Source organism: Monomorium pharaonis, chromosome 8 (genome assembly GCF_013373865.1).
Source record: "Monomorium pharaonis isolate MP-MQ-018 chromosome 8, ASM1337386v2, whole genome shotgun sequence".
NCBI lineage: Eukaryota > Metazoa > Arthropoda > Insecta > Hymenoptera > Formicidae > Monomorium > Monomorium pharaonis.
In genome coordinates this window covers 7,446,779-7,474,483 of record NC_050474.1, presented here as the reverse complement: position 1 = coordinate 7,474,483, position 27,705 = coordinate 7,446,779, and the positions used below count along the sequence as shown (strand labels likewise).

The 27,705-nt window shown below is 42.1% G+C and overlaps 1 protein-coding gene and 1 long non-coding RNA gene across 5 annotated transcripts in view; one reads left to right on the top strand and one right to left on the bottom strand.

Moving 5' to 3' along the window:
* LOC105829932 (polyhomeotic-proximal chromatin protein) overlaps positions 1-27,705 on the top strand; it is a 260,143-nt gene that overhangs the window by 6,872 nt on the left and 225,566 nt on the right. The window lies entirely within an intron of this gene.
* Positions 5,841-24,272, bottom strand: LOC114254740. The gene is made up of 2 exons (XR_003626069.2): positions 20,860-24,272; positions 5,841-20,568 (listed from the first exon to the last, which is right to left on the bottom strand). It is a non-coding gene; the product is annotated as an uncharacterized LOC114254740 (long non-coding RNA).

Genomic DNA, 27,705 nt, shown 5'->3' with positions numbered 1-27,705 from the left:
TATTATTTTTTTTTTTTTTTGGAAAGCAGAGAAAATAAATATAATAAAAGAATTTTTTAATTATTAAAAACAATATTTACGATATTTTAATATAACGATTTTATATGAAATAAAATTGCATATTTAATCAAATTAAATAATAAAAAATGTCTGAGATTTACATCGACCTGTTGAAACATTTATCCGTTCGAGTTGATCTCTTCGATACTTGAAATTAATCGGGATCCGTTCAAAGATTGGAGTAAGCGATTTTTCTTACGAGAAAGAGAGGGGCGTGATTGGTAGACAGGCTTATCCTCGAAGATCGCGTAATATGATTTAAGGGATCAGCTGCGAGAAGCGGCAACCTTTTCCTTTGTGCGGCTGAGAAGGGCGGCTTGATTCTCGGGAGTCCTGCGAGAAACGCAAAGGGCAACGCCTCGTGGCGTAACCATAAAGCGTAGGAGATCTGACCTGGTCTGTCTGTCCCAAAAACCTCCTCGTTAAAACGATCCTTTCCGGGGCTGGCGGGAGTCACGCTTTAAACGACGTTTAAAGGGCCTGAACAAACAATGCTCGGCCTTAAACGGGTCCTGCTCACTCAGGCTCGACCTTTCCCTCTTCGGTCCATCCTATCTCTTCGTATTGAATCTGCGAACCACGCGAGCATTCGTCCACCTATCCTTAGTCTCGCTCGCTCGAGATACGCGGAAAAACTTGTTTCGCGTCATTTTTTGGCTACTTTCTTTCCATACATTAAACATAAAGTAGGCTTCGCAATGCACTGAGTTGATAGAGAAAATTAAAGAAAAATAAAAGAATCGGAATATTTAAAGAAATCAAGTTAAAGAAATTAAGTTGCGCATATATCTAGTCAAGGATATAATTTTAAAGATAAAAATGGATATATGTATACCTGGATCGATAATAGAATGTATTTAATTAAATTATTTATTAATCAAATTAAATTGCGAACAATATTAGTTTTAAATTGGTTATAAATATGCAATAAACCATGAGTTAGATCAACCTTTTGATTCCAGATTTCGTTAAATTTTTAATATGTTAAGAAACTAACTTGAAATTAATGGAAATTATTAATAGATATGGCTCAGCATTTTAGAGGGGCACGTGTCGTAATGGAACGTAAAGTTGGCACATTTTTATTTCTAATTAAAAATTGTTAATCATTGGAGTTGGCACATTTTTTATTTTCAATTTTTTTAGTATAAAATGCAAAACATTTTTAAGTTTTGCTTAAAACTGTAGAATTATAAAAAGTGTGCTGCTGGAATAATCTTTTTTTTAATTAATAAAACGAAATTAGAATATAATTTTATATAATACATAATTAAACTTTAGTATTGAAAAATAATTATTTATTCTTCTGGTAAATAACAAATCACTTTCTTTACATTTGTTGACAAAAAGTGTGTAAATAATTTTAATTTTAATTTTTTTTTATCTAGAATAAGTTTATTAATAATTTACTTGATAGAAAATCTTACTTAAAAACAAGAAAAAGAAAAAGCGGAGATCAAAACTCGTAACTTTTTTTTTCTAGCAACTCGCCTCGTCTTCGATTACACTATTATTTGTCAATCACTGTTACGAATTCCATGTATATACATTACATGTGAAAACCTTAAACAATTATTTCTCGAAAATTATTGCGCAACGATGAGAATTGTTTTACCGCGGTACTATAAGTGGAAGAAGTATGATACAGCATATTAAAAATTTAGCAAAATCCGCGAGGTTGATTCTCCCCTTGTAAGCGTTGCCGCGGAACAATCTCGTATACACGTTATCTGGTCGAACGAGGGCATTCGACCGAGATCTTTAACATTTCTTGTCGCAAGGCAGTTTCTCTCGCGAGATTCCTCGGCGTCATCGATCCCATGGTGTAATACGATGTATCGCGAGACGAACGGCGTGGGGACGAGCGGGGTTTTCTATCTCGCGTACAGGAAGCGAGAAGGAGGAAGCGTACAAGCAGCAGGAAGGGGAGAGAGGAATTTCGTTGAATCGCGCGATCATTGATTTACGGTGGTACCTCGTAAATACCGGCGGTGATGTACGATCGTGACCGCACACCGCCACGAGTCCTATCCCTCTTTCCCTCTCCCTTCCTCTTTCCCTTCTTTTTTCCCCCTCCCCCGCCGGGCGTCTTTTTCCCTCGTTCTTTGCCACCGACGTTTCCTTTGCGGACGGAGCCTCTACTTGATTTATAATACGTATCGGGTCCCTTGTCTCTCCCTCCGTACATGCCTCCTAGAGAATGCTTGGATTCCGCTGACCATCCTTCCTCGTGACCATCCGTCCTCCTATCATGCCGTTCGCCTCTTGACACTGCCGACAGAACCGCGACGAATTTTTTTTTTCTTTTTTCCCTTCTCACTTTTATCCCTTTTCCTCCCCCTTTTCCCTTTAGTTATACGGACTTTATGTGCCCGGTCCATTGTATCTCTCTCGAATATGTGGGCCGCTCATCCGGAACAAAACGGCGATTGGTATTCATATCGAATCTTGTGATTTGTTGCGTTTACTCGAGAACTCGTAAAACAAATTTAACCTTTGGAAATTTAATCGACATTCTTGGAATCGCCAGTATTTTCGCTCGGCTGCTTTGAATATTCATCAGAATACTTGTTTGGATGTTCTACCCTGTTAAGAGTTACGATTAATCTTAATGAAGTTTTGTATTATTAACGTAGGAAAAAAAAACGTATCGAGCACGAAACTGAACTCACTGCTCGGTTTTCGAAATGAGTTTTTGAAAAAATAAAACGAACTAAATACTACAACATCTTGGACCGTACGGACGCATGTAGTGCAAGTAAAAATTCGTACATTAGGTTTACTAATCTTCTTTTAAATATTTTCTGGCAATATCTCCGTCATTACAATGCATTAATAACGTATTCTATAGAGATTAATTGCAAGTCACACTTGCGTAGAAAAACTGGGGTTATCACCAGTGGCCGGAGTACTTTGATACAATGTAGAAGGGGTAGGAGGCGCGAGGAGGTCGACGGGATCACGGATTTCGCGGAGAGGTGGCTTAGCAGGAGGAAGAGGGGGGGGGGCAGGGGGGGAGGGAGAGTTAGAGCAGAGCAGAGCAGAGCAGAATGAGCGATAGTTGCGCAACCACACCTCCGCCGCCGCCGCCGCCGCCGCCGAGCGGCGATTACGCAAACGTGATAATTAATTGCCAGTGTTCTCTGTTTAATGACTCGTCAAGTCGTTCGTTAAACACGCCAAATTGCCGCGACGTCACGAAAATCGCTATACAGGTGCATCGTTGCGTGTCGAAACTCTTAATCCGACGCGGCGGCTTGCGTAACCGCGAAGCTCTTTTTCGCGTCGCGAATGTGTTTTTTTCTCCCCCGGTCGTCTTCGACGCTCTCGGGGATCGGACGTGCGTGTAAAGCGCTCGAAGAAGTCCCGACCTTAATGCCAGTGGGAACAAAGGAATAAAAAGAATGGCAAAAGTTACGTTATATTCAGAAAATTATTTTATTATTGAAGAATGTTTTCTTTATCGTATCTTAGATGTTGTACGATGTTACTTGTCCACTACTAAAACAATTTTTTTATGCGACCGACACTTATATCGAGCTAATATACGTCACCTCATAGTGTGATTTATTTGACATTGTCGTGATGAAAAACGATAAAAAATGAGATTGAAACTCGAGTCTTCGTGTAATGATATCTTGTACAAGTGGCCTTGTCGGAATAATTAAGAACGTGACAGAATCTTTCTCTATGAGTGATTAAAAATAGTAGATTCATTTGAAAGATGCTTAGTAATGTATTTTTCTTGCGATAAATTTAGAACAGTTTTGTTTTTGTTTTTTCAGAAAATAATACATGATCTTTTTCTGTCATTTTAATTGAGCATTATATTAAAGTTTTGTTGAAACAATTTATTTTACCTTATGATAGCCATGCATACAATTTAAAAAGTGACAATTCTTACGTCCACGTGATTAAGGGCCAGTTGTTCCAACTTCTTGGTGAACTTACCTACCAGGTAAGCATGTGTCTATCTTCATTTCTTTTCTTAAATAAATAAAGACAAACATATTTATCTGATAGGTAAGTTTACCAAGAAGTTGAAACAACCGATCCTAAAACTGATTTATTTTAAGTATTAATTATTAATCAGAAAGGAGACTCTTAGAATTATATCCTAGTTTAAATTTTTTCAACGATAAAAATTTATCAAAGAATTTTCTCGCGATGTATGTGTAGAAATATTTTTGTGTACGTTTAGGTACATGTTTTTGTAACATTACAAAACGCCTCGTTAAAGTGCTGAGCTCTATTTAGTCACGTATAACGCCGGTAATAATTACGTTACTGTTTACGGAATAATGTTTTACTTGTTATTAGATATATACTAAACAATATCTTCTTTAGTATCTTCACTTTGTATCGATACAGCTAATTTTTCTAAATTTCAATTGCATCCAATGGTGAAGGGAAGTGTTGATGCTGTCAAAATTAACAAAGGGGACCCACGTGCTTACATTCATGATGACTATCGTCGAAACTACAGGAAGGTCTGAAACGGAGTCGGTCTTTCGAAGAACACGTTCTAGAAGGGTGGTCTCGTAAAACGAAACGCTGGAAAATCAAAAACAGTGACCGATTCAGGCTTCTTTACCACATAAATGTCACGTGTCTCCCACTGTGCTCTGATCTTCCGTCTTCTTCCCTGTCTTTTTGATAATTCTTCTCATCTTTTTTCGCGTTTCTTTCTCCTTTGTTGGTGCGTTCTTTTGATGTTTATAAATATATATATAAGAAATAAGAAAATCCTGACGAATATCACCAAATCATCATCGATGGAAATGCTGCTATTTCAACACAATTTGCAAGCCGCCTTGCAACATGTAGAATTCTAACGAGACGAAACTCAAATCAGACTATTCTAACTTTGGCCCAAGTTATCCGATACCGAGGACTTTTCTTTTGGCAAATAGCTGCGGGCATCGGAAACCGTTTCGCTTTGTTCAACGCTCTATTACGTCTCATAGGTAGTCGCGTCGGAATTGGCAGATTCGATCTATGTCGAGAATAGTTAACAATAGATTCGATTACATATGTTAGGGAGGTTTTCCGTATTTTGTCATACGAAAATGTAAAACGCTAAAGAGGTAAATAAATACATGTATAATATTAACTTTTTTCTTTTTTTTTTTTTTTAAACTAAGAGCTAAGCTGTAATTAATCTTCTCGTTTAATAAATTATACAAATACTTATTAGAAATGTTAAAGGATATGTAAGAGTCGCGAAAAAAAAATTTTTTTTTTAAGTGTAGAGAAGGTGACGAGAAACTATGGGTGCTTTCCATTTAATGTCACGACACAAGTCGACACAAGTGTCGTTCTATCTTTGTTACTCATTGAACATAAAAAAAGATAGAACGATGCTTGTGTCGACTTGTGTTACTAAATGGAAAGCACCCAATGTGTTCACAGAATATTAATATAATTGTTACGTAAAAGTAAGGAATAAAAAGCATCAAGTTTACAAGTTACATGAGGAAACTCGACATTAAAAAGTAGATTGTACGTAGAGTAAATGTGTACTCGTAAAAAATGTCCAAAGGCTCGATTATCCAACTCGATTTCATTTAAGCGAGAGAAATGTAACATTGATAAATGCAGAACCTGAGAAATTGGTAATTGCCAGCTAAGCACTCGTGGCACTTAGCCACGCGCGATTTACGTCATTGAAGAATTCGTGATATTCTCGTCGCGAGAAATGAGTTTCCACCTAGCTAGAGTCTACACCGCGCCTCTGATTGAAATATTAATAAAGTTAAGTAGAGTTGACACGCCCTCCCTCCCCCCCCCCCGCGGTAAGAGAATCCTCGAAGTTTATAAATCCCGCGTGAGCGTCAATCGCGGGACTCGTCCGCTTCGAATAGAGCTCAGTCGGCGACCGGCACGATATTTTTGTCGAAGCCTTGGATCATTTTCAACGTATTCAGTATTGGGTAATGGGCTAATTATAGTTTTCACTTGTTCCAAAACTCTGGTACAAATCGACAGTCGGTGAACGCGCGCGTCCGCCGCGAGGCCGTAATTTATTCATTCGTAAATTATTTCTCCTCAATTATCAGCGCAATCGCTGCAAATTTAATGATACCGATACTCTCTCTTTTTTTTCTTTTTTAATCAAAATTGAATCAATAGTATCATCCCGTTCGGTGTTAATTAAGAGCTATATTTATACATCTTGATTAATTAATAAACTTATCGCTCCCGCCCGTACGATTCGATGTGATTTTGGCATTTCCTATTTGTATTTCGCAAATGTAATTAAATTGCATAAATTTGCGATTGTGTTTTAATCGAAATCAAAGGTATTTTATGCCGAATGCAGATCAATGTATTTACGGAGTACCGAAGGACCTATCTTCGTTTCATTCTTTCGGTTCTTCCCCTTTTCCCTTCCTTAACGTCGACAACGATAGTCTTTCCCACGTACGTGTCGACGGACATCTTTTTCAGACGCGCCTTATATCTCTTTTTGGTTTCCTGTCGTTGAGGATCTACGCGAGGAACATACGCGGAACGTAATTTATTACGGTGCTGATTGTACGCAGTACGGCGCCGCGTGGCGTGTTTCCGAGCCGATACCATCAGGAATACGCACCTGGTCCGTGTTCGAAGTATATGTACCGCGTAGCGTTTTTCGCGTAGCGATTAAACAAAGACACACACATATACACACACATACACACACTCTCTCTCTCTGTACACGCTGTCGCGATAAGCCTTCGTTAAACATTTGAAAAATCTGTGTTTGCTCGCGATTACCCGTGACAATATTTTCCATGCGGTATTATTACTCCGTTGAACTCTTTTTTTATACGCCACTGCGTGTTTAATTGCTCATGCTCGTATGATGGAAATGATTTCAAGACTTTTCTACGTGATATCGTGATAGCGTTGATATAATAAAGGAGAAACGTGAATTATATGAAGAACATCTGAAAGTGGTATACTGAAGTAGTCTGCAATTTTTTTTTTTTTTTATTTAGAAAAACTACTGCACGAATGTTGCACGGCTTCATGCTAACGATATTTTATTACCGATATCGTATTCGCTATTCAAACTCGCGTTCAACGAGCATTTAAGAATTTTAATCAGAGGAGAGAATAAAAGTTGTAAAAGTTACTCCAGATTATCGAAGTTGGGTATCTCGTTCTGCAATTATAACGCTAACTAATTTTTATGAGCACTCGAGGAGGGGCGGGGGTTAGGAAGACGACGGTGCAACCGTCGCTGGACTGTTTTACAATGGATCTCCGTTACATTATTGCCGAGTTTGCCGAGCACACAAGGGCAGGACAATATCGCTATTGAACGTCCTATCGCGATCCTGCCGCTGCCACGCCGGCAGAAACCCACCGATTTGATCTCGAATCGTCGCTATCATCGATCCACAGCAATTTCGCGCGTCATGCGAGCATTATTATTGCACGCTCGGAACTAAATTAAGCGCGTAGGAGCAAAGGTAATTTGCGCTGATAACGAGCCACCCACGTAAGCGCATTGAATGAGCGAGCAAGTGGCCTGGCTCGCAACAGCCCCGACCGCCGCCGATCGCTCCTTGTTCGTCGTACTAAATTCCGACGCGGCAGCAAACGATAGAAACCCATTATTGCTCCCGTAATGTTGTATCGATTTAACTATCTCTATTCTCCCCCGCTGCCCTTTCCCCCTCCCCCACCCTCTCTCGGATGCGCAACAGGGATTAATTCAACCCCGCCGATCCCGGAAATTAATATTCTCCGACCGCGAATATAATACGTATCGCGGATTATCATCGCTCTTAACGTGCGCGACGCGGATTTCCGCGGAATTAATTTTAAACGATGCTTGATATAACGAAGGACGCTCGCGCGCGATCCTTTACATTCGAACTATTTGCAGAGCCATTCCGCCGGATTCATAAAACTTTCACGGTCCGCTCGTGAGAGCTCGTGAGAGGCGAAGTCGGGATGAAGGCGCGTTTAATTTTAAGGCTCGCCCGGCGACGAAACACGTTAAAGTTGAACCTTTTCACGCCGAGCCCCTCTCCCCTCGATAAAAATTTATCGTCATTCCGCTCTTAATATCGTACGTTTATGATTAAAAAAAAAAATCGCGTTCGCACGCGGCGGGAAAAAGTGCCCTCTCCCCCCTCCACTCGGTCTCTATCGTCTTCTCCTCTTCTCCGAATGCGGCGAGTAGCGCAATAATAATAATAATAACGACGTCCCCGCAAATCGAGCGATAATTCGCGAGACGCATTTAGGTGCTAGACAGACGTGTTTAAATTTATTCCTCGCCGACCCCTATGCCAACATGGCAGCCACTCCTCGTTCTTGTTTCTTCGATGTTAACTGGCTACGTTTAATTTATGAACCTTACGGGATATAAAAGCGCGCGCGCGCGCGTCTGGAGTGCGCTTATCGCGCGATAAGGCACGGCGTATTCTGTGCTCGCTTCCTACTTCTACGATTAACTTGGGCCAGCGCTGCCCGCCGATGCCAATCTTTTTAATTTGTTTTCTTGGAAAAGAAGCACTTTTGCGTCAGCGCAGCGTGAAAAGTGGAGCGAACAGTGGCACGAAATGGGAAACGTAATTATCGCGTCGTCGAAAATTGACTACTGACGCAAATCCGTATCGAGCATCTATACGAGCGCGCGGTGCTCGTACATTTTCACATTATTTCATTTGTGTTTCCTCTATATTCGTTTAATTCTGGTTTTTTTTTTGTATTCGTAATTCACGCAATTTACAAATCATCCTCTATTTGAAACACAAATTAGAAATGAGTGTTATTCGAGATGCTCGCAAGAGGAGGAAAATATAATGCCAGAGTCGTATCGCGGCAAACAATTATCGCGTGTATAATTTTTTCATAAAGAAATAATGCGAATATTCATTATTAATATCTCGCAATTTGCAACAATAAGTGTAATAATAGAAAATTAACATGTTTTGATGGTTTTTTGAATATATATCTATTTTGTTCAAAGTTTTTTGTAAACATCAGGTTTTTAATATTGCATAATGAGTTGGACTAATGTTGTACGTTTTATCGAAATACTAATGATATTACGTGCCGTTTCAAGTATCGCATTTATAATTTTAGAAAATTATCTTATGTACGACGATAATATGAGTCACAATATGATAATGCGACGTGGAAAGCTATTTATGCCTCAATAGGAATATTTAACCATAAATTTGTTTCTTTTTCCACGCTGTTATTGATTTACGCGTTACAGATAACAACTTATATCGTTTGTCTTTTCGGAATAGAAGTATCTTTATCTTAGAACATCTATATGTAGCCGAAGTCAAAGGTTAGAGATGTAAGTTTTTAGAAGTAAATTTACTACGTAAAATAAACGTATTCAAAGTGCTGAGAAATCCCTTTGAAGGAAAGGTAAGGCAAGTAACCTTGGCAAAGACCGCTAAATCAAGAAGTTTGCGTTACCTAAGACGTATGACTGTGCTTTGGAATTTGTATGACACGACAACGTTGTTTTCCGTATACGACGTGATGGTCGCGCGCGAATTTATTTGCTCGAAAATTAAAGTCTCACGCGACGGTGCGGCGCGAATTTATTTTACACATACACACACACACACACAGAAGTGGGTGTTGAACGCACGTGTGGTGAATCGCGCCGTGCAAATCGCTTTCATAACTCGTAATCGAATTGCCCAATGTGAAAGTCGAAACGAGGCGACTGCACCTCGATTTCTTTTACTTCCAGGTAGAGTTCAATTTAGTACTCAATTGCCGTGGAGTAGTACATCTCCGCCTTTCTCCTCCAGCATTTTTCGACCATCGCGCTCGCGCGCGGCGAAAACGTCAGGGGAAGATTGCACCTTGTATCGCATCGCGATAAATTTTATCCTCCGCTCGCGCTACGTCGTGCTTCCCGCAAAGTTGTAAAATACGCGCCCGGCTAATTAACACAAAGCTTCCCGATCGTTATTTAACGCGCGATAAAAGTTTCGCGCAGCGCTTTTAACGAGAGCTCGGAGCGTTCGCGCCGCCGCCGCCGCTCCGGATTCCCGCGTCACCGCTGTCAATCTCGACAAATATTTCAAATGCATCGCGACGCAACGAGCTTATGCGTTTCCCTCTCCCCCCTCTCGCTTAATATAAAGTTTCCATCGGCATTAACGTAATGATGAAACGTGCCGAGTAAAGTTGTTCATAAAGGAGGAAAATACATCGCGAGTTAGTCATACCCGCTTTTTTTATTGCCCGGTCTATTTGTGGCCGCTATTTACCGTGGGTATACGAGGTGGGGTAACGTTATTTAATAATCCGGAATAACTATGCAAAACTTTGCCACCCGGTCTCTTGTTGGTTCCCAGTTGAAAACTTTTTCTCACCGTCGTCGCGGCGACGGCGGCGACAGTTATACTTTTTTTTTTCCTCTTCGTGGCAGTTTTCTTAAACTTTGGACGCGCGCGACATTTCCGAGCAATAAGAAGTTTGTCGCCGCGACGCACAAGTCGACCGAGAAGAAGCCGCCTTCGAAGCGAAACGGTCGATTATTTTGAATAATTGCGTCACCGGCTGAATGCCGGCAAATTTATGATATCCTGAAAACATTCCTCCGCCATAAAGTTTCGTATTTATTGACGCGCGGACGTGCGTGTATCCTAGAAAACACGGCGCGCCGCCGTGATTACAATTAGCATATTCATTATTCGAGCCTTCCTGAACACGAACAATCGCTTAATCGACGCAATCGCATTAACATGAAACATTTAGCAAATTCTTTCGTGTTAATAGATCCACGCGCGCGCGCACACACACGCACACACACACACACACACACAAAAAGAATGAAGTCGCTTCCAGCGACTATTTCGACCGTCATTTTGAGCGACACCGGGTTTTTTTTTCGAATAAAATAATAATTCTTTATTCCCTCGACGACACATGTAAGGAATGGTGAAAGTAATGTCGGATCGCCCTGAGTCGGTTAAATCTCGTGGAATTCATTCGGCCGCCGCCGCTGAAGTCGGGAAGGGAAAACTACGATCGTCTCGAATGTAATTGGCGCGGCGGACCGACTTTGCCTCTTAATGCGCTCTCTGCAGTATTTTGATGCCGGGTGAGGCCCCCACGTGAAAGCGGAAAGGGAGAGGATAAAAAAGGACCGAGGAAAAAGGAAGAGAGAAAAAGAATGGGAGAGACGACGACGAGGCCGGGGATATCGGCTTGCTCGGAACGAAGGGGGAGCCGCGCGCGGGGTACGCGGGGCGAGGGCGGAATAGAGAGCCGGAACGAAAAAAATACGTCGTAAAGCCGGATTAATCCGCGCGCTGGTCGCGCCACCACCGCCAGAGCTCATTGATTGCATGGAATCCGCAGGAGAGAGAGACAGACACACACAGAGAGAGAGAGAGAGAGAGGAGGGCTTCCTGCTTTTCTATTGTCACACACGCGGTGAGAGACACCGCGCTGGCGCGTTTTCTGCCTACGGATAAATTGGCAAGTGCCCGCCTCCCGCGCGTAATCAATAGACGGATCGCTTTTGTGCGGGAGTGAGCGCAAGGTCGCCCGGTCCGGGACGCACGGGGAGGGGGGTGGGGGCCGGGGGCGGATGCTGTGCGCGTGTCGCGCGCGTATACCATGGATTTATCCCTATGTAAAATCAGGTTGACAGAATTGATCCAGGTATCAACGCGCAACAATGTATACTCGGAATTTTTGAGAAAAAGATTTACGGTACTGTTACATGTACTGTATGATAGACAATAAAGGTACCTTCTTGATCTCATCGGCTAGTTTTTCATCTATTTAAAATCTTGATAAATTTCATAAATTACTTCACTTTGGAAAAAAAATAAAATGTATGATGTAATTATCGAAGACTAATTACGAATTGATTATTTGACTTAAAAATTTTAACTTTTTATAATAAATACATTAATTGAAGATTTGTCTAGTTTTGACAAACCTTTGGAAAATAACAGGAATGCCAAATTCCTTGCAATATAATTATTCGTTAATTTTATAGGCATATAAAAATAATTTTTAATAAATGGGAAAAATTGAATATCGCAAAAACAATGTTTTTTAATATTTTGATAAAAGCAGTGTTTTTCCAAGAGGTTCCACGTTAACCTGTTTCGCACATAATACTATTCGACGTCGTAATTCTGCTTTACAAAGTCATTTTTTAATAAACGATTTTCTTTGGAGAAACATAATTAAAAAAGAGATTAATTAAACTTGTAATGAAAATTTAAATGATAATATGAGGAAAATACAAGGATTTTTACAAAATTTTTCCTGTACACAAATAAAAGGAGAGTTGAGAAAAAACATGAGTCACTCAGAAATAAACTCAAAGTTGTTTACAAAGAGAAATTGACTGCCTTGATGGTTCTATCGCATAAAAGTTTTCTTACTACAAACTTTTTTTTAAAAGTTGATAAGGAATTAATAAGAAATGGAAAATTTCTAGAATTTTGCAAAAACTTTTATGGTTAGAAATTGGTTGGACACGGAATACTCGTGACATACCTTAAGGGCCAATTCGATAGTAAATGTAACACGCTCAGCATTTTAATATAATAATTACATTGGTTTTACATCATGAACAAAATTAAAATGTATACAGCCATTTCACTTGTGTTTTCAACGACAAACATCTGTAAGAATTAAAAATCATCTGATTTGTCTAGAAAAAAAGATTTAAATTTATCGGACAGTATCATTGATTATCTACTGACCTTATTTCCGTTTAAGATTCGCAAGGGTGCTGATAACGCTTATCCAAACGTTAATGTAATAGTCCCGTTTCGCGGGAAAAGCCCCGTCAGGCAGCAGATTTAATTTGATTTTCGTATCGTCACTTCTCTCAGAGAACGTCGATGCGTTCGCTGCCTTAATGGTAACCCCGGGAAGCTTTAAGCGAAACGCATATATGAGGAACACGACATGATAAACGGCGAGCGAAGAGAGAGAGAGAGAGAGAGAGACAGAGAAGACTAATAAGCCGATTAAGATGAGTTTCAACGCCGCGTCATTGTTTACGGTGCATCATTCCGTGTTGGCGTCGACGCTCCCGCGCATTCCTGTAACTAAATGTCACTGCGGGCGGGCGCATGCAAAGATCACGTAAGTGCACAGCGCGGAAGAGTGAGCGCGGCGCGTTTCTCCATCGCGATCTGTGCCAAGTATTCAATAATACACGGAACCGGGAGAGCGTACAGCATTTCTCACGGCTCTCTCTCTCTCTCTCTCTCTCTCTCTCTCTCTCTCTCTCTCTCTCTCTCTCTCTCTCTCACACCCGGACCGGGACAGAGTCGCGACGTATATGCGATGATACGTACCACGTCGAAACGCAATCCGATTTTCGCTCCGTTCCCGAACGGCGGCGTCGAACTCTCGACGCGTCCGCTTATCGATCGTTCCGCGTTTACGCGCGGGGGGGCGGGGGAGAGGGGAAACAAAAATTTGTCAGCCGCGCTCGTGCGGCGACGTTCAATCGCGTTTGTGATTTTTTTCCGCGCTTTTAAACCCCTCGCGTGTTGTCGTCCGTTTTCCCGGCGCGGACGCAATCGCACGTTCCGCGAAACAAACACCGCGTTTCGCTCGCTCGCTCGCTCGCTCGCGTGCAACGTCGAGCCCGAAGCGGCAGCCCGATAGGAGGATTACATTTTCGCGGCTGTGTAATACATCGCGGTCTTATCGATCGACCGTGGAAAATATAGGCTGCCCTCCCTCGCTTTTTTAACTCTTCGTTCCTTCGACTAATTGGGAAATGATATCGAGGAGGAATGTATTATTATACATTCGAAATGCCGATGGTCTTTTTTTTTAAATTGAGCAATTAACGATTTAATGAAACGGCGAATCGAATTTCACAATGTTCGAATTCGCCGGTTAATTTCATTTGCGGGCTGTGTCTAATATAAATCCGATTCTTGCTACATACCCGCGATGTTAACAATCGCGCTTGCCGAGAATCGGCAGGTAATATCGCTCGTTTCTCACGCCTCGAGCGTCCAGCCGATACCCCATCCGACCTGGCGCTTATCTCGCGTGGTGACAGTTATTTCTGTTTCGTTTAACCGCCGGCACACGCGATAGTAACGCGGAGATTCCATGCACGCGCGTCACACAACGCTGCCTTGGAATTTTACGCGCTGCCCCGTTCCCGCGCTTAAACCGCGCCGATCGTATCGCGCCTTAAAGCCTTTAATAAGATCGGCAGATTGCACACCTCTAACACGTGATAAAGTTCCGAGTATCTTCGCGAATAACGCTCCGTTTTAAATACCTCGCTTTCCGCCGAGCGGAACCGCCTCGCTTCCTCTCGCGTCACGCATCGCGGTCTGCACACACGTCGAGAGAGAGAGAGAGAGAGAGAGAGAGAGAGAGAGAGAGAGAGAGAGAGATAGAGAGAAAGAATATAGATCCACACTTAAAAATAGATAAAACGACTCGCGCGGTGATTCGAGCGATGTAGGTCGCACGCAACGCCGCACGTCTCCCCGTCTTTGTCACTCTCTATCTTGCACTCCTCGTCCGTCGCGATACACCGCTCGTCGCGAGAGCAAAGCCGAATAATATCGTCATTAAGTCCGCGAGCGCGCTGCGCAGCTTGGATTCGCAATCGAGCGTTTCTCGTTAATTAAATGCGAGGCGCGCAATTCCGAAAGTCGGCTTTGCGCGCCGCGCGCGAAATTAACTCGATGCAGAAAGACGAAAATACGTGTAATCGCGTGCACGGAGTATGGTGCTTATAGTTTACATCTATTTCACAGTTATAATTATATTGCGTGCAATTTTCTCGGGGAAAGAGACTGTTAATTTATTTAACCTTGGGACGTAGAAGAATTAAATTAAATGCGGAAGTGTTTGAGCCTCTTTGCTTGAGATATAATTTTGAGAGAAAAGGTACAGAATGTTTAACAACGCGAGACGAATATATTTTTTTATTTTCCCAGGTTGGGCAAACGAATAAATTGCATCAGAGCGTTTACGTGTAAAATATAAATGATGTACATTATGCGCGTGTGATGTAGAATCTACATTGTAGATTATGTAAATTGTACTTTACGTGTCATTTATATGAACGGATACTCTATGGATTATTTAAAGAATCAAATTTCCTCAGATATAGTGAAAATTTTGCACTTTGTCACTTATTTTTAATATTATATATTTTTATTTTTATTTGCACAAAGTTATATACATATATTAACAATTTTATAACTTGATTATTTTCTTGTATTATGTTATTTAATTATAGGAGTAACTTGCCCGCAACGACTCTGTTATGTGTCTTTATGCTTGTTATATTGTATCGCGATTGTAGTTCTTTACTGTTCTTTACTGTTTATATTAACGAAAGTTAACATCGTGAGTTGAATCGGTTTCACAATGCAGTAGGTAGCGCGATCACGACTTATGACTTACGTAAAATATACGTTATTCCAGGGGATGTAAAAGGTCAATGGTTATTTCATATACATAAGTATAGAGGGATAACAAAGAATTAGAAAAATACGAATACTTAGCCCTTGTATTATTTGTTCAGCTTGACATATATTCTATTCGTTCGGAATATATACGGCGTTTTTTGCGAGCGGGATTTATGCCGTAGTATATAAAATCTCTATGATTGGGACGCAACACTTATATCTGCGTGGAGCACATAAAGTATTGTAGTTTACAACTACATGCACATATTAACTTCTTTATTATTGCATTATTATTGCTCGGTATATATACTTATCGTTTTTATTCTCTAATAAACTTTGTAAACACATTTTATAAGTTATATCACTTAACGTTTTTTTATAAGTATAATATTATTTGTAAATTATGTGCCATATGAGTTTCCACCCTTATAAGATATGTGACAAAAATGTAACGATTTTTTTAAGTTTTTTTTTAAATATAAGAAAATTAATATTTTAATTTTTTATGGCGATAGACAGTATAAAATTTTTATTGGTATAGTTTATTTTTCTCTATTTTCAAAATAATAGCTAAATTAAGTCTTCAATACGCGCAAGTCACTGCAATTTGCACTGTCTCTATTGTCTACGTGAAAAAGATTCGCGTAAATACATACAGTAAATCGATACGTAAATACTTCATGTAGACGTAATTTTCAAATGTACGGCAGGATCCTTGTGTATTGCACCATGCGAATCGTATGCATCCGCGTGTTTGCAGCCGCATCTCGCGGATTGGCGGACGGTAACGTCGCTCGTGCACCTCGGGTCGACTGCGTGGGGATCGCGATGTCGGTAACATTCTCGACACTCCGCGAAATCGATGCTGCCGGAAGAACGATGTGCATGTGCGAGGCGATTGGAGTGCATCTGTGCGATTGATGTACCGGCGTACAACGGAGCACTGTTCGGGGAGCTGTAGAAGAAAGTAATGCGTTGCCGCGCGCATTATATGCCGTGCACCTGTTGTTTACCGTTTCTGGAAAAGAAAAAAAAACGTCACGTACAAACTTGCAGAATAAAACCGTGAAACGCTAAATATATAAGCGGAAGCACAGGGTGACGATTCATCTCGAGTACACGCCTTGCCGAAAATCTACTTTCCGAGATCTAATTACGCGCATTTTTACTCATTGAAGTGTGTGAAAGCTGTTTTTTTCTTTTTGTTGATTTGTGCAGAAAAAGTATTTATGGGATGAATACGTGGTAATATAAATCTTGTAATATAAATCTCGAATACAAATTAAATTGTGAATTTATCGTTGAATCACAGGGGCCGAAGTTTCAGTTGAGATATAATCACGAACGCGTCGTACATTATCTTTACGTGTTACAGCTAGCCTATTTATTCACCACGACTTATCGTTCGTCGTATATCAAATTTATAACGCAGGCGGTAGATTCAATCGTATCTCGAGGTATAGCGGGATTACGAAAGCGAGACGGAATACCTCGAATCCACTCGGCGCGCGCCCCAGTGTTTTTCTCTTTCCGTCTTTCGTTTCCCGATATTTGCGCTAAGCACTCGCGGGAACGGAACTCTTTCGACCGCGGCGGTAATGCGATTTTCGCTCGAATGCCGCCGGCGCGACCGACCGCCGGAAGATCGTGCGAGGAGATGCATCGTGCCGACTACCTCGAGCCGCGGAAATGGAATACGGTCATTAGCGTGTCGAGGGAGCGAAATCCAATTAGTCTCTTGCGCCGAGGTTTCGTGCGGATACCGCGAAATAAGGGAAGATTCTCTCTCTTCCTCTCTCTCTCTCTCTCCCCCTCCCCCCCTCTCTCTCTCTCTCTTGTGAAGGAATAAGATCAAAGATCAAAAATCGAAAAAAAAATTAATATGATTATATTGAAATAATGCCAATTAAATATTCGTTTAATATAACCATAATTTTCTCTTTTAAATATTTAGTAAATATTATGAAAGACGATTGGTTTTATTGTTGTACGTGGCAATACTTATTAAATATTAAGAAGGACAAAAGTATTTTATATACACTACAGAAAATGGATGCTTGATTCAAATACATATTTATTTGAATAATACTAATATAATATAATAATATTTATTTCAAATAAGTAATATTTTCTAAATTATAGAAAGTTACTTGTTTTAAATAAACATTTTTTTTCTATTTTCTATGAAATATTATAATTATAATTATTCAAATAAGTATATTTATTTGAATCAAGCATTCTTTTCAGTGTATTAACCAATTCAAATATTTAATTGGCAGTTTCACTTTAATAGCTATTAATAATCTCTTTTCTTTAGTGTATAGCCAAGAATTTTTTTAAAATAAGCATTAATAAAAAAGTTGATCGACTTTTTCACGGGATTTGTCGATAGTTTCTGCAACTTGGATTTTATAAATTTTTAAATAGACCTCTCATTTCTAGGGGAGGAGAAGGGGGGGATTAAGCTTCGGTTGTTCGTCTCGTATCCGCCTCGACGATTATGCTAATGCGCCTAGTTGCGCATCTCGCTCACATGAGACGCGCATGCGCCCGGACGTCGATAAATATTTATTGATGTAAGACGAGCCGGGTGAATAATAATAAATGGTCTCTCTATTTCGCCCCCCCCCCCTCCCTGCGTCCGGCTCTTCTCCCCTTCCTCCCTCCCGGCGGCTCTCGCGCGTCCTCTTGTTTCCTCCTCTCCGCTCCGCGCTTGCACGTGCGCGCGCATCTATGTACGTGTTTATTGATGTAACTCGAGACAGTCGCACGCAGTTAACAGCCCGTAAACATAGAATGCACCGAGGATGTACGGGTGTTTTTCGTATTCGCCTCTCTGGCATCCACTCCCCGGAGCCGAGTGCCGCTCGAGATTTCTCTATGACATTAATCCTCGGCAGCGCTATGCGTCTTAGCCACGGGAGGAATAACGTGACCGCGGATGCGGATCCTGGGGAACGAATCCTGCTGTGGAAACGATGATAAAACGGCTCAGCGTTCTCGCATACATTCCGACGCTTCGCGGTGCAATCTTCCTTTTTTTTTTTTTTTAATTTTGGTGCAGGGATACCCTTGTCGAATCCCTTGTTCGAGGGCCACGTTGTCGACAATTGAACCTTTATTTGCTGCAATTCACCGTCGTGACAAATCTTGCAAATTATATTTCCGAACGTGTGAATAAGGGTAACGTGTGAAATGCCTGTCCTGTACCTACATACTCTACGAGTATTGATCCTGGCTTTGGCAGCTCGAGAGTAGCGTCGCAATTATTCTAACCGGAAATATCGATTGGCGAGAGAGCGGCGAAAAAAAAACGCGACTCGGCGCCGATATTCCTCGCGCGGCACGTCTCACGAGGGGTTGCAACGACGCAGCCACGAAGAAGAAGAAGAAGAAGAAGGGTTGTTCTTTGCCCTTCTCTCCCTTATACCCGTCCTTCTCGCGCGGGTCTCGCACAATAGACGCGATTTCATTCGAGGGGCAGGTAGAGGTGTTGCAAACGAAGAGAGCGATTTAACGGCGGTTTAGGCCCCGACGGTTTTTCTCTCCCTCGGACGAATCGAACTTGGGCGCTCTATTCTCTCTCTCTCTCTCTCTCTCTCTCTCCTTCGTCCACCGCGCGAATCCACGTTTATCCGCGTTTATTATTCGTTCATTCGCGCTGAATGCCTGTAAGTTCAGTGATCCGAATACCCATCGTGAAATCGCGGTGTCGGCTTGTGTTGGCGACGTGACATTAGTCGCGAGGAGAGGACGCACCGGCCGGATAGGCAAAAATGGATGAGCTCGTCAAATGGAATATTCGGAAAACGCAAATGGAAGCTTCGCCGGCCGGACCCGGAACGAACGACCCGCGTCGATTTTTGCGCGTGTTAATTCTGCCATTCTCGTGTCGATTACAGCGAACGGGTTTGACGTTGTTTACCCGCCGGCGGCCGTATCGCATTCTTGCCACATTTTATATAGAAAATAGACATTTGTGTTTATATTGAATCCACATACGTACGTATATGGCGGAGTTAACGGTACGCTGTACGCGAGCGAGTTGAAAAACTAAAAAGCTTCGACCGTCCGGTTCGATTCCTTCCGTCTGAATTTGTTGCCGCGCGTCAAGTTATGTTGTAATAATCACGCTGCTAATCGGCGGGCGATTATACTCGCCAATAATATTGTTTATTTAATAGAAAACAATATGACCCAACCCATTGGCGATCGATGGGCGCAAGGTGACACGTCGTTACACATTCGGAGCAGATTGAAATATTTATAAAACGCTCTATATCGCGTTTCTGGGTTGGGTTTCTATGTAATGAGCATTAACGTTATCGATTTAATTGTGGTCTGCCCATCCATAAAAGTTTCAATGACTCGGAATCGGTAGCTTGTACCGCCGTGATTTATAGCTTTCCATTAATCTTTCACGTTCTTATGTTCCCTTTACTCGTGCTAGACGTGCAAATGGAACGGCCGCTTTTATTTCTTGCATCACCTCCAAGTAGAATGTCAACTGCAATTAGTTCGGTTTTAATACCATTAACGGGCGGGGGGGAAAAAAAACATACGTAGCTTCGCGCCGATCGATTAATCACCCGATAACTGCCCGCAAATTCAGTTTGTCGCAAAATTATTAATGGAGTTTGTCGCCAACGAAAATAAAACACGGGGCAAAAATTCATTTTGACAATATATATATTTCTGTTATTTTTATTTCCCGTATTCCCGATTAAACTCGACTAATTAATCATATTAATGATAAATGCCGCGCGAATCTGCGTGATACCTCTCGTATGACCGTGAGAGCGAAAACTCAGCTGCAATAGCTGTGCGAGGGAGAGGGAGGGGTAGAGAAGGGGAGGGGGAACAAAGTTTCATTTGATTACAAACGAAAACACGATAGAGAGGGGTTATGTTCACGGACATCATAATATGTGTCTTTATTTATTCATCTCCTACCATTCCGAATCGCGCGAGCCATCGATGTTAACGCGTATCGATTTCAACCTGTGTCATTGAGAATGAACGGTTTCTATCTCCGAGATCTCCGTCCGAGTCGCGTGAGTTCGCGAGCAGTTAACTAACACTTGGTGAACACCTTCGTTTTCTGGACGCTTACGGTACGTTTCGTGTCGTTCACGTACGTCGTTTATTTTTATCACTTTTACAAGTATATAAAAGTTGAGTGATTCTTATACTGAGAAAGAAATGTTGCTAGCTTGACAAAATTTTTTTCAACTAAATTAAATTTCTCCAGTTCAACTATTTATGTATTTAACTGAAATACTTAAATTTTAATATATTTAAAATTTTGTCAAGTTAGCAACATTTTTTTTCTCAGTATAAGAATCACTCAACTTTTATATACTTTTAAAACTGATAAAAATAAACGACGTACGTGAACGACACGAAACGTGTATATATATTACTTAAATAAATTTAATTTAGTTGAAAGATAGTCAAATTAACAATTTTTTTTTCTCAGTGTACATATACTTTAACATCTCTAAAGCAGGGCATTTGAATTAAAAAAATTGTATAAACGTTTTATAATTAGTTATTGTTGATCAGAGAAATATACATTTTTATATAAAAATTCATGATTAAAAAATTACTTAAGAAAAAATACTTTTATATTTTAAAATAGACATTTTAAACTACGAAAATGAAAATTCTAATGTCTAAGAAAATGAACTTATTTATTAATCTGAATATGAACTTTTTTAATATAGGTAAGTGTGTATAAATTAAAGTTATATTGCATTTACATTTAAAACAATTTTTTTATTTATAAAGTTGCAAAAGCTTAAAACTAACAACAGAAAACATTTTTCAATATTCTCTAAAAAATCAAGTGTAAATATAATAGCAATGTCTTTTTAGCATTTAAATTTAAAATTATTGTTAAAAAATTTTATTTATTTTAATAGTTTGTGAAATCCTTGCTATATGAACAAGATTTCTGATTGAAAATAAAGCAAATATAGGTTTCATAGTTGTATACAAAATATTCAATTTATACGCGAGACATCTTAGGTCAGTTGAATTCTAGGGTGATTTTTTGAGGCCTGGACGTAGAATATGTATTGGATGTAGAATATATATATACGCACAAATTAAACCCGCCAACGCACTAGGCCAGTCTCTTAAATACCAAATTTTTTGTCAAGGGAGAGTATAGAGAAACCATTGTCCGTTTATCCAGGTGTTCCTAGTATTTCAAAGAGGAAAAATGCTAGGGACGCAAATATCCTAAGATGTGTATTAAGCGTTAATTGAGAAGTAAAGTTAACCTCTATTACGTCCGCCTCCTGTCTATCTATGTGTCTGGAGGTCGTGAAGAAAGAAAGAAAGAGTATAATTGACCTCGACATTATAGCGAGGCTTCCACGGGCACGAGCCGAGTCCGGAAGCGGACTATGGACATTCGAGCGCGTCGCGCGATTTATTTCAGCGCGATATCGCAACCGGTTATCGGAATATATCCATCCAATAGTTCTTGCGGCTTCTCAGTAATTTTCTGCCAACGATGAAATACCTCGGGGTCCCCGTGCTATTAATTGGCCGTGATTTTACGTCGCGCGCGCGCTCGTGATTTGTGCGACTTATGCCTGCGACTTGACGCAACTGTTAGATTACAGTGTAGCGCGTTTTGCGCTGCGAAATCTTGCGAAATAGCTCTAGTTTGCGATGATAGAGCCCCTAGCTTGCAATTTTGTGCTATCGGCTCTTTATATAGGAAACGACGTCGCAGACGTAGTCGTCCCGGGTCGTTAGCGTGCAAAACTGCTATGCAAAGCTCGCAAACTGCGATCGCGAACCTCGAGGTGGAACGAATGTTTGGCGTAAAAAAAAAAAAAAAAAAAAAAAAAAACGCGCGCGACGAAAGTTTCCTCGAAATTTATTGTGACACATCGCGGCGGCTCCGAGAACCGTCTCCGCGGTCTCTCGCGATAAATAATGCTTTATTATCGCGGAATGGCGCGGGTTAGCGATAGACGTGCTCCGCGTCGCGAATCGATGCGACGTGCTGGTGTCTTTCCTAGTTAGAAAATGTCACCTGTGTGCTGCACGAGCTGACTCATGATGCATCGTTTCGTGTCGTGTATATTTATTACACCTAACGTAACCAATAAAGATTTCGAACTCATTGAGAGTCATTTTCTTTCGGTATCCGGTCGATTAAAAAAATTTATTTATCATCGACTTTGTTTACAAATTATTCACTAACGTGCGACTTTGGTGCTTGAAAGTGCGCGAGCTATTTAATTGTTATCGTTAATAAAGCGATGAACGTTTCAATCGGCTGCAAAAGGTGTTTCGCACGAACGAGAAACGTCAGGACGAATTAGGAGATGGAATGAATTCCGATCGGAATTATTCAATTATTTCTTAGATTTCTGTTATGCTTTCTAGGAAAGAATGGGATAATTCCTATTGGAATTCAGTCCGAACAGGGCACGTATTGTGAAACCGTTCAGGATTCCAACCGGAATTATTCCATTAGAAAACGCAATATATAAATCTAATAAGAAATAATTGAATAATTTCGATCGAAATCCACTCCGAAAACTTCCATAATACGTGGGGTTTCATAATACATATTCACATAATACATTTTCTTGGAATCGAATCGATTTAATTTGAATTTGAATCGAATCATTGATGTATGATTTGCAATAATAACATAATTATTATTAAATTGAGTATTAATGTAATAACAAAAGGATTTCTATATCGCGAGGAAAATAATATATATTATATTATTTAAAAAAGGATTTTAAATATATGATATTTATAAGATGGCGATACGTGTGTTTCTATTCGGATTTCTTGGAAAGTTAATGGCTGGAATTTGAATTTAGATTCGACTCATCCTTTTCCCGAATCGATTCGATTCGTACTCGAATAGCTCGCACGTCTCTCGATATCGCCCGTAACACATGTATACACACGCATGAGTCGCGATAGGCGAAAACTCGCTTTTGCTCGCGCAATAATAAGGACCGTCGCGCTTTTCCGCGCCGGTGTTTTAATGTCGCTACAGCCAAGCGCGACTCGTGCACGTGCGCAGCGTCACGTGCGAGCGAGGGAGAAGGACAGAGGGAGAAAGAGAGAGAGAGAGAGAGAGAGAGAGAGAAAAAGAGTGTTCGTCCATTAACTAAATGCTAGGAAAATGTTATCGCTACTAGCATGAAATAACCATCCGACCGGAGTGCATCGTGGTTCGACGTCATCTGCAACGACACTGTCGGCCACCATTCTCGCTTTTTCTCTCCTCTCGAAGTCGCGCGACACGGCGCGCGCGGCGAGTTGGTTTCTCGCATCTTTTCAGCTCACGATAACCGAGTTCGGGGTAACCGGAACCCAGTAATCCCCAGCCCCCGGTTGAAGCGACACAAACTTCGGCGACTGTACTTATTTACTTACTTTACGCTCTTTGAGCTTCTCCTCGCTCGCTTCTTTCTCCCCGTTACTCCGCAGTTAAGTACTTAAGTGTGTTATAATTACGGTCGCTTCGTTTGCCGATCTGTAGCCGAGACAGATACAGAGAGAGAGAGAGGGGAGGGGGGAGGGAAGGGAGATTGCTTATCGTTATGTGAACGATTATACATAATCTTTCCCGTGCTTTGTGTGACCCTAATTATGAGCTATTGTTACGATAATTGACTCCGCGGCGTTAATAAGAATCTTGTTTTGCGACATCCAGAACCTTGAAGCCGTACGATAAGAGAGCGCGCGAAAATTCCATAAAGAGAGAGAAAGAGAGGGAGAGAGAGAGAGAGAGAGAGAGAGAGGCTCGTAAAACTGTAATATTAATTTATACATCGGCGTCTCGCGTATGCGTCCTTATACTGTATTTACGCTATACACTTTCAAACAGCATACATCCCACTTTTATGACTAATGTCTCGATAAAATGCGAAGAGTATACATATTTTATCGATGCTATTTCTGAATCGCAGACATGTATTTTACATTTATTTCGCAGGTCGTTATCGACTACGCGTTAGACGCACGGCGATCGATCCTCGATGAAATCCGCGACGCGCGCGAGAGGGGAGAAAGATATATATATATATATATATATATATATAAATATATATATATATATATATATATATATAAAATCCATGGTAGCGTGAATCGTCGCGTTCGCGCATTCCAATCAGCGGCAGAGCGGCGCGGCTCGCGTAACCGCCGTGTCGCCCCGCGTCGCATAGCGTCGCGTCGCGTCGCGTCGCGTCGCGCAAATCGTCGGCGTAATAACGTTAAATCGGGTATACTCGCGCAGCCCACGGGGCTAAAGCCCGGCCGCGCGCTGGCACAAGGTGCAAGCAAAGAGGGTTGCGGGCGGGTTTTGCAGGAGAAGCAGCGGTAGGAGGAGGAGGAGGAGGAGGGCGCGCGACGGGGCTGCGCGGGGTAGACGGGGGTAGGAGGGTGAGGTTCTCTCTCGCGAGGGTGGAGGAGGTGCAGCGGAGAAGGCGATCGATGCACCGTGCCCGGCCATACGGCGATGCCTGAGTCAGCTTTTCGCGAGCATTGGCCGCCGGCATTACGGCTGCGCTCGTTGTGCGGAATAGAGAAGGGCGGTGGATAGAGAGGAGGATGGGTGGCGGCGGTGCACGGGGCAGGGGTGAAAGAGGGAGGAACATCGAATCGTTTCCGGCGAACGCAGCCCCCGCGCGCGCGGCGGCGGCGGCGGGCTGCAACGCGCATCGGGTAGAAGTGACGTACCAAATGAATATCAACAAGCGCAGCCTCCTCCTCCTTCTCCTCCTCCTCCTCCAACGTCTCTCTCTCTCTCTCTCTCTCTTTCCCTCTCGCTCGCTCTCTCTCTCTCTCTCTCTCTCTCTCTCTCTCTCTCTCTCTCTCTCTCTCTCTCTCTCTCTCTCTCTCTCTCTCTCTCTCTCTCTCTCTCTCTCTCTCTCTCGTATATTCGTGGGGAAACGAATTTTATTTCCGCGGGCGTGGCGCGCGCGCGGACACGAACGACTGCTCGGATTCCGTTTTTCCTGCCCGCCGCACCGCCAGCTGCTGTTCTGAACCCCGGCTATGGCCGATCGAAGTGGCCCGGGGAGAAGATGCCGTCGTCGAGAATTTTCCCGTCGAGACGCGAGACACGGCGTATACGCGGCGTCGCCCACCCCTTCCCTCTTGTGGCTTCGATCAAGCGGGTGCTATTGTACCGCCGGATGTTAATACGCGTTTGATGTTTACGATTAAACTGTTTGCATTATCGTAGAGTAGAGTATGTCACTCGAGTACACGAGTGAGACGAGAATTGAATTTCTCGTTGCTTTAACATTTTCGTCGGAACGAAAAGGATAAAATTGTTTATATAAGATAGATACGGTTTGCGTAATATTTGATTCAATTCTGTGAATATTGAGGTAAACAAAAGTATGTATAATAACATTTGAAAATAAAATTACCAGATGTAGAAGCGGAAAAATTGTGTATCGTTGTTTGGCCGCTAGGAAAATGTAGCGTGAAAAACAAAATTCTATTAACGTGTCAAATCCGTGGCAGCGCGCAGTCGGAGAGGTAAATAAAATGGGTTTGAAGAGGCGAATGAATATCCAACAAACACAGGGGGGGCTTCTGGGCAAGAACTGGATTTTATTTCCGCGGGCGTGGCGCGCGGATGATTTTTCTTCGTCTACCTCCTTCCGCTCGTCTCCGGTTCTACTTTTCCTCCTGCTGTTTTTCTACTCTGCTCTATTCTACTCCTCTCGGCCGTTCCTTCCGACTTTTTTCATCGGTAGTCGCGTAAACGCCATCTAAATTGTAAAGAACGACGCGGGAGATCAGAAAATAACGCGATGAATGAGCTCGTGAACTTCCGGCGGGAAGCTCAAAAAACATTTACATCTCACTTTTGTACGAGCATCCCACTAATTCACAAGCCGCGGTACTTCGGCGATCTACAAAGAGCGTGTTATCCGATCAAAATTTATCAAACTGATAGCGTGTATCGCCCCCGTAATTCCGGTTTGTTTAGTTTTGAAATAAAATTGTTGATCTTGTTAGAGAGAAGGAAGCATGATTCTCACGCAGTTGTAATAAAACGTAACGGAACTTCGAATAATTTCATTCTGCTACGAGTTTTCCGGGTTGCTCGTTTTTGCTCGTTTATCTTCGGCATTTTTTGCAGGCAGGTTTGTTTGAAAAACGTGCATCAAAAGTGTCGACGCGAGGCGGAGAGGCGGATAGAGGGGCAAGGGGGGGGGGGAAGAGAGGGAGGGCGCTTGACACGCTTTCTCTGAAAATATCTCCCATTTTTTTTTTATCGGCTGCCGGATAACGCGATTCGATTGCGAGAGAGCGATTCGTCCTCGCGAGTAAATTTCACGAAGAGCCGCATTATAACCGGCGGATATTCGGATATATCCGCGAGTGTAGCGGCGTGACAGATGGCACTCCCGGTAATTGCATCGGGGGATATAACGCACGAGTCGGCGTGGAAAGCGGTTCGATCTGCACCTCCGCGTATCAATTGGTCTCCATAATGCCGGTCGTGGGGGACGAGAGGGAGGAGGAGGGTACGCGGGAGGGAAAGGAAGTCGGAGAGGAACAAGGAGGCAAGCGTATAGCGTGATCTTAAAACAACTCGCCGAAGACGGGCGTATCCCGCGATAAATTTGCCTTTGTATTTTTTTTTTTTTGTTTCAACAAGAAAGAGAATCTCACGAAGGTACAAAAAGTGGTGTCTCAAAGTACAAATCTTTATTCTTTTATACTTGTAGCAAACGTTACTTCAATTAAGAGACGTGCTTTTGTCGAAAAGTTATGTAGAAAATGTAAATTCTGTTAAATGAGTCTGTAAAGCTTAGAGACTTATTTTAGAGTCGCTCTGTACGAGGAGAGAGAAATGCGCGACGCGTATGTGCGTGCGCGCACGCGTGTGTGTGTGAGAAAGAGGATTTCATACGCTCGAAACGCGGTCGAAGCGGGAAGAGGGAGGGCAGAAGGAGAAGCCAATTAATTTTACGATGGCAAACAGTGAGACTGTCGCAACGCCGTTTCTGCAGTTCAGCGAAGTAATTAAAGTTTAAATTGTTTTGAAGAACAATAACGCCCGCTCCCTCCCGCCCTTCCGCCTCGCCTACCCTCCGCACTTCGCCGTGTCTATTCGGGGACGACGACGTGTCGTTCTCTCCTCGTCGATGTCCTCTGACCTGGGGCACGCTGGAAGAAAGGACCTCCGACGGGGAGGAGAGGGGCGGGGAAGGTGCCACAT